Raw genomic sequence first — 10,552 nt, 5'->3', positions numbered from 1 at the left:
TGAAATGATACAGATAAGTATTTTTCGTGAAAATTATGTGAAGTACACAAAATAGCCATGTAATGATCACCCACATGTATCACCCAGTCAAACCATAGATGCATTTGAAGCTTCTTATGTGCCACATGCTGATTCCATGGCAGGAATATTATGACAGTTATAGTTTATCAATCTTTTGCTTCTGTTTGATAAAATAAACAAACATTATTTCTGTTTAAAAACTTAGTACCTTTTCACAGGCTGACAGGCTATTTGTATTCCTTTTTATATAAATTGTGCATTCACTTTGTTTCCTCTTTCTGCTAAGTTTACTGGGGTGTTTTTGTCTCTTGGCTATAGAAATTCTTTGCATATTAGTGATATCAACCCACTGCTATTAGTCATGTTACAAACAGTACCATGTTTTCATGATATAATGAAGTTCTATATTTTAATGTAAATATCTTTTCTTTCTGGTCTTTTAAGTTGGTGATATCTTCTACAACACAAGTTTAAGTTAGAATTTTACTATATATTCTTTAGAATTATTTTTATTGGGGTTGGGGATATAGCTCAGTTGTTAGAGTGCTTGCCTTCCATGAACAAGGCCCTGGGTTCAATTCCCAGCACCAAAAACAAAACAAAACAAACAAACAAACAAACAAAAAAAGTCCAGAATTATTTTTATATTTAAAATATTTAATTAGTATAGACTTTAGCATATGGTCAAAATGTAGTTAGTGCTAAGTTTGAGGGACTTTCATGAGGTGGTGATATCATAAGAATTCTTTACAAATGGAACATTGTTGTCTTCATTCACTGTTCCTCACTGTGAGAATGGGTCTGTTATAAAAGCAAATTCCACTGTCTCTTGCTTTCTCTCATGCCCTCTGACCTTCTGTCAAGAAATGATGAATCAAGTAAGCCCATACCAAATTCAGTCCCCAAATCTTAGACTTCTCATAACCAGAACCATGAGCCAAATAAACTTTTGTTTATAAATTACCAAATCTGTGGTATCATTAGAACAGCACAAATTTAAAGAGGGATCTGACTTTACTTTCTTCTCAATTCATAACAAGTTGTCCCAGTTAGTGTTTACTAAATAATTTGATCTTTCTACACTGATATAATGAGTCTGTTCTATGTCAAACCTTCACATATGCATATGAGTATGTATGTTTGTGGGGAGACAGAGACATGTGTATAATGTACATACAACCACTTCAGAATTACTTTTCTTCCACTGTCATCTAATCTGGGTGACACAGTGCAGCGAGGTAGAAATAAAATCACTCACCTGTCCTTCATTGAAAGCCATAATCACCATAGCCACTCCAAACTTCCTAACCTTCCTGGCTTTCTCTAAGAAGCCCTCCTCTCCCTTCTTCAGACTAATGCTGTTGAGGATGCCCCTTCCTTTGGTAGCAATTTAACCAATGTCTAATCACAGCAAAATTGGAAGAGTCAATGCACAAAGGGTACCTAAGAGAAATGCAAGAAAATAAGAGTGTCAAGTTACCACAAATCCTCTTTCAAGGAAATAAACAAATAATCATAGTGTGTGGAAAATACTGACACAATTTTAATACACTTGTTCTTTTAAAAAAAAATATGTGTTTGTTATGATTATACATGGCAGTAGAAAGCATACATAAATTGATTATAACTTCTTATTTTTCTGGTTGTATATAATGTAGAAACACACCAGTCATGTAATCATATATGTACATAGCATAATAATGCCCAATTCATTCTATTATCCTTTCTACCCCATATTCCTTCCTCTCAACCTAATTCAAAGTACCACCATTTTCCCTACATCTCCCCTCCCCTAATTGTGAATTAGCATGTGCATATCAGGAAAAAACATTTGGCCTTTGCTTTTTTGGTATTGGCTTATTTTGCTTACCATGATACTCTCCAGCTCCATCCACTTAACCTGCAAATGCCATAATTTCTTTCATCTTTAAGGCTGAGTGATATTCCATTGTGTATATATACCACATTTTCTGTATTCATTCGTCAGTTGAATAGTATCAAAGTTGGTTTCATAGTTTGGCTATTGTAAAATGAGCTGTTATAAACATTGATGTGGCTGCATCACTATAGTATGCTGATTTTAACTCCTTTGGGTAAAAAAGTAAGGGTAGGATAGCTGGGTCAAATATGGTTTTACTCCAAGTTTTCTGGGGAATCTCCGTACTCCATTCCAAAATTGTTGCACCAATTTGCATTCCCACTGGGAATGTATGAATGTACCTTTCTTTCCCCCACATCTTCGCCAACATTTATTGTTGCTTGTAATACACTTGTTATTAAAACTCAATATTCTTAGAGGAATTTCAGTGTCTTGTATCAACACTTTATGCATGAGCCAGGACTTTCTAATTCAAAGAACAGAATGGAATCAGTAAGATCAGTTTCCAGGTTTCAGCAGTAGTTTAATTTTCAAGTGTGTTAACTCTGAGGCAAATACCTCAAGTGACATTCAGATATTCCTGGTCTGACTGAGGGATTAAGGTTTAATCTCCATTCCTGTGGAACAACACTCTAAGATATATAAAGAACTGAAAAATTTTAATACCAAAAAAAAAAAAACCCACTAACCCAATCAATGAATGGGCCAAGGAACTGAACAGATGCTTCTCAGAAGAGAATATTCAATCAATCAAGAAATATATGAAAGAAAATGTTCAACATCTCTAGAAATTAAAGAAATGCAAACCAAAACTACTCTAAGATTTCAACTCACTCCAGTCAGAATGGCAGTTTTTATGATTCAAACAACAACAAGTGTTGGTGAGAATGTGGGGAAAAATGCATACTCATACATTACTGGTGGGACTGCAAATTGGAGCAGACAATAAGGAAAACAGTATGGAGAATCCTTATAATACTAGGAATGGAACCCCCCATTTGATCCAGCTATCCCACTCCTCAGTTTATACCCAAAGAACTTAAAATCAACACACTACAGGGATACAGCCACATCAACATTTACAGCAGCACAATTCACAACATTTAAATTGAGGAACCAAACTAGATACCCTTCAGTAGATGAATGGATAAAGAAAATTAAGTATATATACAAAATAGAATATTACTCAGCAATAAGAGAGAATAAAACCATGGCATTTGCAGGTAAATGGATGGATTTAGAGAATGTAATGCTAAGTGAAGTTAGCCAATACTCCAAAACCAAATGCCAAATGTCTTCTCTGATATAAGGATGCTGATTCATAATGGGGATGGGAGGGTGAGGAGCATGGAAGGTACAGATGAACTGTAGATAGGGAAAAAGGGACAGGGAATGGGAGGGGTCATGGGGCTAGGAAAGTTGGTAGAATGAGATGGACATCATTACTCTAAGTACATATGAAGACATGAATGGTGGAACTCTACATTGTGTACAACCAGAGACATGAAAAATTGTGATCTATATGTGCAATATGAATTGAAATTCACTCTGCTGGCATATATAACAAATTAGAATATTTTTTAAAAAAATAGAAAAAAAGCTGATTAACTTCAAAATATTTAAAAGAATTTCAGTTTTTCTCTTTAGGAAATAAAGTTCTTGAATGGGAAGAAAATGAGTTTTAATATTAGAAGGAACAAGTAGATCCAATATTTAACAAATGCATTTAACTAAAACAAGGACAACAGTGAAAGACACAGAGAACACATTTTTTTTTCTCATTAGTGCCTCTGTAACAAGGAAAGTGAAAGGAGGCTTCGAGGAAGGATTCCATTGGTACAAAGAAATGAAACATGGAGACTACTCTAGGCCCCATTGTGTAAGTAAGTCATTCAAAAAATAATTTTAAGTGACCACTATGTCAAACCCCACAGAGATAGCATTAAGACACACAGGTCTCTGGCTTCAAGATAAATGATTGAACAAGAGATCTTGTAAAAACACTAAAGTTAGAACAAAAGAGAAACTCAGAGTACTTTGAAAGAGTATTTCAGGGGCACTAATCTGTCTATGAGGCAGTAGGAATTCAGAGGGAGCATTCAAGGCACAGGTTTCAATAGAGTAATTAGAAATTCCCTAAAAGACACCTTCAAAGACAGCAGGAAAAAAAAAAAAAAACAAGTGCTCCACCAATTTTCTGTTTACCAGCATGCTAGTAATGAGGTTTTCTAGGAAGAGGGTCAAACACAATGAGAATATCAGACCAATTTTTTAAGGAATTTGGTGACAGCATGGTGTCCAAACCCTTCTGGTGAGAACTGGCTAGCAGAACATTTTGATGCTTTATCCTTGATGGCCAAAATATGGCCTCCAATAAATTGTAGCAGATCAAAAAAAAAAAAAAGAAAAAAGAAAAAGAAAGAAAAGAGAAAAATAACTATAATGATTGGAGCACTTAGTAATAGTCTCTTAAGTGATGAGTCCTTCAAAGCTGATAAGAGACCACCATCATTACAAATCACAGACCAAATAGAGTAGGTGAGAACAGCCCATTTAAAGAAACCAGGGCCAAAAACAGCTCACCTTATCAAGGTACCCAGATTCTGAGGTCAGGCAGCTTTTCTGCAACTAGAAATCAGATAAATAACTGGCTACACCTCTGATTCTGATGACTTTCAATGGGACATTGAGATTCTTTGCATCTTAAATTCTCAAAAGGTCTACTGCACCCAGAAAAGTGGCAACTGTTTTTAGTAAGAAGTTTTTGTTTTTTTCTTTTTCTTTTGTTTGGTGATATTGAGGATAGAGCCATAGGGATGCTCTACCACTGACCTATATCCCAATGTTTATATTATTTATTTTGAGGTAGAGTCTATCAAAATTGCACAGGCTGGCCTCAAACTTAATACTCTTGTCTCAGCCAGAATTACTGAATCATAATCATAAACATGTCCCATGGCACCAAGCTCATTTTTTAATTTTTGTACTAGGGAATAAATTCATGACCACTTTACCACTGAGCTATATCCTCAGCCCCTTTTTTATTCTAAGAGGGCCTTTATAAGTTGCTGAGGCTAGCCTCCTGAGTTGCTGGGATTATAGGTGTGAACCACTGTGCCCATCATACTACTGAGCTCCTTAGTAGGAGTTTTAAAACACAAATTAAAAATTCTAATTCAGTGTTTACCATGAGACATAATCTAAGCATTTGCTGAAGTCAAACATAAGAAAAAGAAAAACTAATAGTCCAACCTCCTATAAGTTTTTTTGAGGGGGGAGGGGTAATGCTTCACCAATGAGTCACACCCACAATCATTTTTATTTTTTATTTTGAGACAAGATCTCACTGAGTTGCTGAGGCTGACCTTGAATTTGGGATCCTACTGACTCAGCCCCCCAACTTATTGGGATTACAGGATGTCTCATGCCCAGAACAGAATAGGAAACTCTTAAAGTATCAGTAAGTAAGTAGGATTGTAGTTCTATGGTTGATTTTGGGGTTTAATTGCTAGCACTAAAAAACAAAAGAAGGAGCTGAGGTTGTAGCTCACTGGTTGAGTGCTTGCCTTGCATGCATGAGGCACTAGGTTCAATCCTCAGTATCAAATATATATATCCAAGACAAAATCACCACAAAGTTTCTTTTAGAAAAGAATTTCAAAAAACTTTTCTCATGAGAGAATTAATAGCAGAGAAATTAGGTGACATTTTTATAGTTTTTAGAATCACCTATTTTTTTTAAACTTATGCTCAAACAAACAAAAGACTTTTGCTAAAATTAACATTCACTTATTTTCTTTATCTCTTTCTTTCTTTTTTTTTGGGGGGGGGGTACTGGGGATTTAATCCAGAAAAGCTTTACCATTGAGTTACATCCCAGGTCTCTTTTATTTCTGAATTGGAGACAGGGTATCACTGAGTTGTTTAGGGCCTCCCTCATAAGATGAAGCTGGCCTTGAACCTGCTCCTCCTCTGCCTTGGTGTCACTGGTTGCTGGGATTTCAGGTGTGCATTACCATGCCCATCTTAACTATAACCTTTTAAAGAACAATGTAAAGTTTCATATAATCCATTGATTTGTCCCAGTTTTATGGGACTGACAAGCCTAAGAAGGTCTCTTCTGCTTGATAAGGAAGCAATACCTGAACTCCATTGCCCAGAGTACACATGGAACAAATGGTGTAGCAGGAGCAGGTAAAAACATACAAGATTCAGAGTGTGGGTCTTTGCTTTGTCCCGAAATATAATACTCATCAATTCTCATGAACAATCTCAGAAACCTTGGAAATAGCCAAGCTAAAGCCATATCTTTCTCCAAAATCTGGCTTTATGCTGGTCATAGGGTGAAAGCTTGTAATTCTGGCAGCTCAGGATGCTGAGGCAAAAAGATCAAAAGTGCAAGGCCACCCTTACCAACTTAGTGAGGCCCCAACAATTTATCAAGACCCTTTCTAAAAAAAATGTCTGGAGATGTGGCTCAGTGATAAATCACCCATGGGCTCAATGCCTGGAACTGAGAAAAAAATCTGGCTCATGTCAAAAATGTTTTCATGAGCCAAGAAAGTGCACACTCAGAAACTACTGTGCTTTTAGTGTGTGAAAAATAGAAACATAGTTCATGCATGGAAACATCAAGGGAACAACTGGCAAAGCTGAATGAGTAACACAGTAAACAGTGAGTCAACCAAAACCCCTCAAATATAAACTGCACAGCCATAACAATGTCAGGCATAGAGGCAATTAACTTTCAAAATCTGGTTACTGCACTCAGACTATCTAGCATACCATCATCTATGTTGATATCCAGCACCTGGCTCCCATTTCCACTTCAATTTGGCAACACTCAGGGCTTCCTCAGGGAGGAATGCAAGGGAAGCATCATTAGGAGACAGTGACTAGGAAACTGCTAACAAAAGTAATCCCTCACCATTCCCCAAGTGTTCTTTCCAACTACTCTAGACTTACTAACCAGCCTAGTGCTCTGTCCTCCTTCCCTAGCACTCTCCACAGATTAACCTTTCTCACAGGTATCATTCCTCATATTACCTCACTAAAAATCCACCAAAGCTGTTTTCCCACCATAAAGAATATTCCATCCTCAGGTTGTGGTCAAGGTCCTCTGAGCTAGCTCTGCATTAAATTCTGCAAAGAGGATGCTCTTCTCTTCCACACTGGTTTAGAACTGATTTCTTTCAAGAAAGATCCTAAGGGAATTTATCCAAATCTCATGTGACTCTTCATTGTTTGCCAAAAGATGTAAAGTATTAATAGAAGGCTGCTGATAGGAACTACATGAAAAGAACTGTAAAATAACTTTATTTTACCATGTTTTCATACTGAAATGCTTTTCAAATCCTCTCATATAGTCATAAGTATTATAACCCTCTAAGAATACAATATGATATGCAGAATTTCCCACTAGGTAATATTTAAGAAATATCTTTCAGAATCAGTTTTCCAAAGAACACACTTTGGGAAACACTATTCTTTCCACAATGACCTGTGGTCTCTCAATAACATCATCATATAGTTTATCACATTATCATTTCATCATTCTTTCACAACGTTAATCTTCAAATAGATTTAAAGTGTCTGGAAGGCAAAAAAATGGCCTTATATATCTCCTCCTCTGAAATGCTGGGGAAAATATACATTTAGTAATACTGAGACTTTTTTGTTGTTGTCTTTTAAATCATTATTGTACATGTCACAGTGTGATAAAATAAGGAAAAAATCAATAGGAGATACTGATATTGTCCTGATTTCCCTTAATCCAAAAAAATCAAATATGATTTTTTTACTGGTTTCTATGCACAACAGGCATGAGACCCTCTGGAACATGCCACAATAAAATGCCATTCACAGTGACCCAAGGCTGCACAGAAAAAAAATCAGTAAAACATTTGGCAAATCCAAAAAAAAAGCTTTTTATTATAAATAAAGACTTAAATAGTATAAATAATAAGAAGAAGCATAATTCACAATCCCTGTTCAGGAAGGGGTTAAATCTAGTTGCAGGTATGTGACACAGTCACATACAAACCTACTAGGCAGTACCATAGGAAAGTGCAAGTTTCCTAAGGACTGAACCGAGGATGCTATCTGAGAGGAGAAGTCCTCAGCTGTCCAGTAGGAATTGGTTTGGAAGAGACAGAACATAAGTGACAGAGGTCAAAAGACCTGGGAAATGGAGATGCTAATACCTCACCTATTTCATCAGTCACAGAATAACCACTTGAAGGTCCAACCCTCCCAAGTGAACTCAGAGAGAAAAATGGTTTGCTTATAAAGAATCAGAAGTCAAGAAGCCAGTACTGAAATTTCTCTCAGGTCACCAGTCTCTCCACTAAGCCAGAGAGCCTTGAGGGATTAATAAGTCATGGAAAACTAGACTCTAAAGGCATTTGTGCCACCCATAATCTCCTGACTTTACTGCCTCCCTCTTCTCTTTCCACTAAGCAGTGACAGCAGGGTGGTTAAGGGCCTAGGTTTGCCAGACTGAATTCTACCACTTACTTGCTGTGTAACAACAGGTAAATAATTCAACTTCTCTCAAAGCTTCCATTTCCACATCTACAGGATGGGTATAACAGCACTATTCATTCATGCAGCTATAAAGAGTAAACAAGTAATGATATGAAGTGTTTAGCATAGAGACAATACAAAGAAAGACCTTATTAAATAATATATTATTACTTCTGTCATATTGCTTTTTCCTAAAGTGCTCCCTGCAATCATTGACAAATTTATTAAATGCAAAAGTTGAGGGTAACACCACAGAAAGGGCATGGGGATAAAAATGTAGTCAAAACACTGCCAGATGCAGCACACTACATGACTAGGAAGAGACATCAACCCTTCAGAAGGGGCAACCGAGAGCCAAGGTCTGGCATCAGAAGCAAGCAGAAGATCAGAAAGAGAACTATAATGCACAGGTGGAAGATTGGAGGATGGCCTCAAGAGTTTTAAACTTTAATACATGTGGAAAGTTGTAATAGAGAACTTTTGATCTGGGGAAGATAACGATGACAGAAGCATATGACATCAGTAAGCAGTGACAAGAATGAAGGGAAGGTAAACAGTCAGGGATCAGGGAAGGAGGCCTTTAACTATGGAAGAAGATACAACTCTGGAGAATGCCATGAAGTAGTAATTAGCAGGTCCATAAAGAAAGACTAATGGGCCATTTTCATGTGATGAAAACTAAATCTGCTATGTTATTGGTTTCTCAAAGGTCTATTTCTTAAAGTTTGCAAAAGCTTGAACTGAGAAAAGTTAAATAATAAAATTAACCAACATGAATGTCAAAATAAATTCCTTGATTTTTAACTTCATATTTGCAAAAGAAAAAGAAAATACATCCCTATGCCTTAGGCAGTCTCCATGAAGATTAAATTTTGCTTATCCAAAATATGTCTGAGCTTAACATGGCTAAAACTATCACATAAACTTTCTAAGGCAAGGGCCTATATCTAATCCTTATCTCTTTTAATCACAGCTAACATGATCAATCATATCCTCATCTATCAGCATTTTATGTAGTCAGAAGAAATTGAATAGGAACTTTCTTGGCTTTCCTTTTTCCTAGAAGAATTTGTGAGAGGAAAAAAACAAAGAAGATTCTCAAACATCTGAACTTACTTAATGATTAACAGAAAGATCTAAAACCTTAACTGTTCCCATCTCATTTCTCCCATGCCCAAATGCATACTTTTTTACAAACTGTTAACAGTCACATGATTGTTCAATGCCTCTTCCTCCCACTAGCCCTTGCCTGCTGTGAACATATATTACCATCTTCTCATACTTCCTAGCAGTTCTGTTAACAGCACTATCAAGGGCAGAACCATCTTCACTGACACACTAGAAAGATGCCTTCAGGGTCTCATGAGGATGCTCACTTCATAGTTTTCACTTCATAGCAAATTTCCTGGATACTGCCAGATTTCAGCACTTTCCAATGATGACAAAGTTGGGATATGGTACCACCTTGAAGGGCTCTAGACCTTAAAAGAGAAGAATTTATATATATAAAGTCACAAAGTCATTGTGCTAAATCCATCTGAGCAGATGTACAAGAGACACAATGTAGAAACAGGAAAACAACCTTCTGAGGAGAATCAAATGCAATAAATGTTATTTGTTCAAGCTACAGGTACAAGTAGAACTCTCAAAATTACTGTTTAAGGATTGTATCACCATAAATATCCCTAATGAGCTGAACCATACTGAAAAAGAAGGAAGTTTTACCATCATGGTTATATTTAATCTAGAGTCTGTGGCAAAAGCCAAACAAAATGTTAGAATCAAATATTTGTGAGGGGTTAAAATGAAGAGAATTCTCAAACATTTAAAATTACTTTATGATTAACAGAAACAGCAAGAACTTGAATTAGTCCCATCTCATCTCTTGATGACCCAAAAGCATTAGCTTCAATTTTTCAAAAACTCAACATTCCACTAGCCCTGCCTGCTGCAAACATGTTACCAGTTACCATCTTTTCAAATATTCTAGCAATTCTGTTAATAGCACTTCCAACAGCTATTATCCCAGACTTAGCCTCTTGTAAGAGGCTAAGGCAGGATTATCACAAACTCAAACTCAACCTGGGCAACTTAGCAAGACCCTATTTCAAAATTTAAAAAGGGCCA

This window comes from Marmota marmota, unplaced genomic scaffold (genome assembly GCF_001458135.2).
Source record: "Marmota marmota marmota unplaced genomic scaffold, marMar, whole genome shotgun sequence".
NCBI lineage: Eukaryota > Metazoa > Chordata > Mammalia > Rodentia > Sciuridae > Marmota > Marmota marmota.
Note: the sequence above shows the minus strand (reverse complement) of the source record.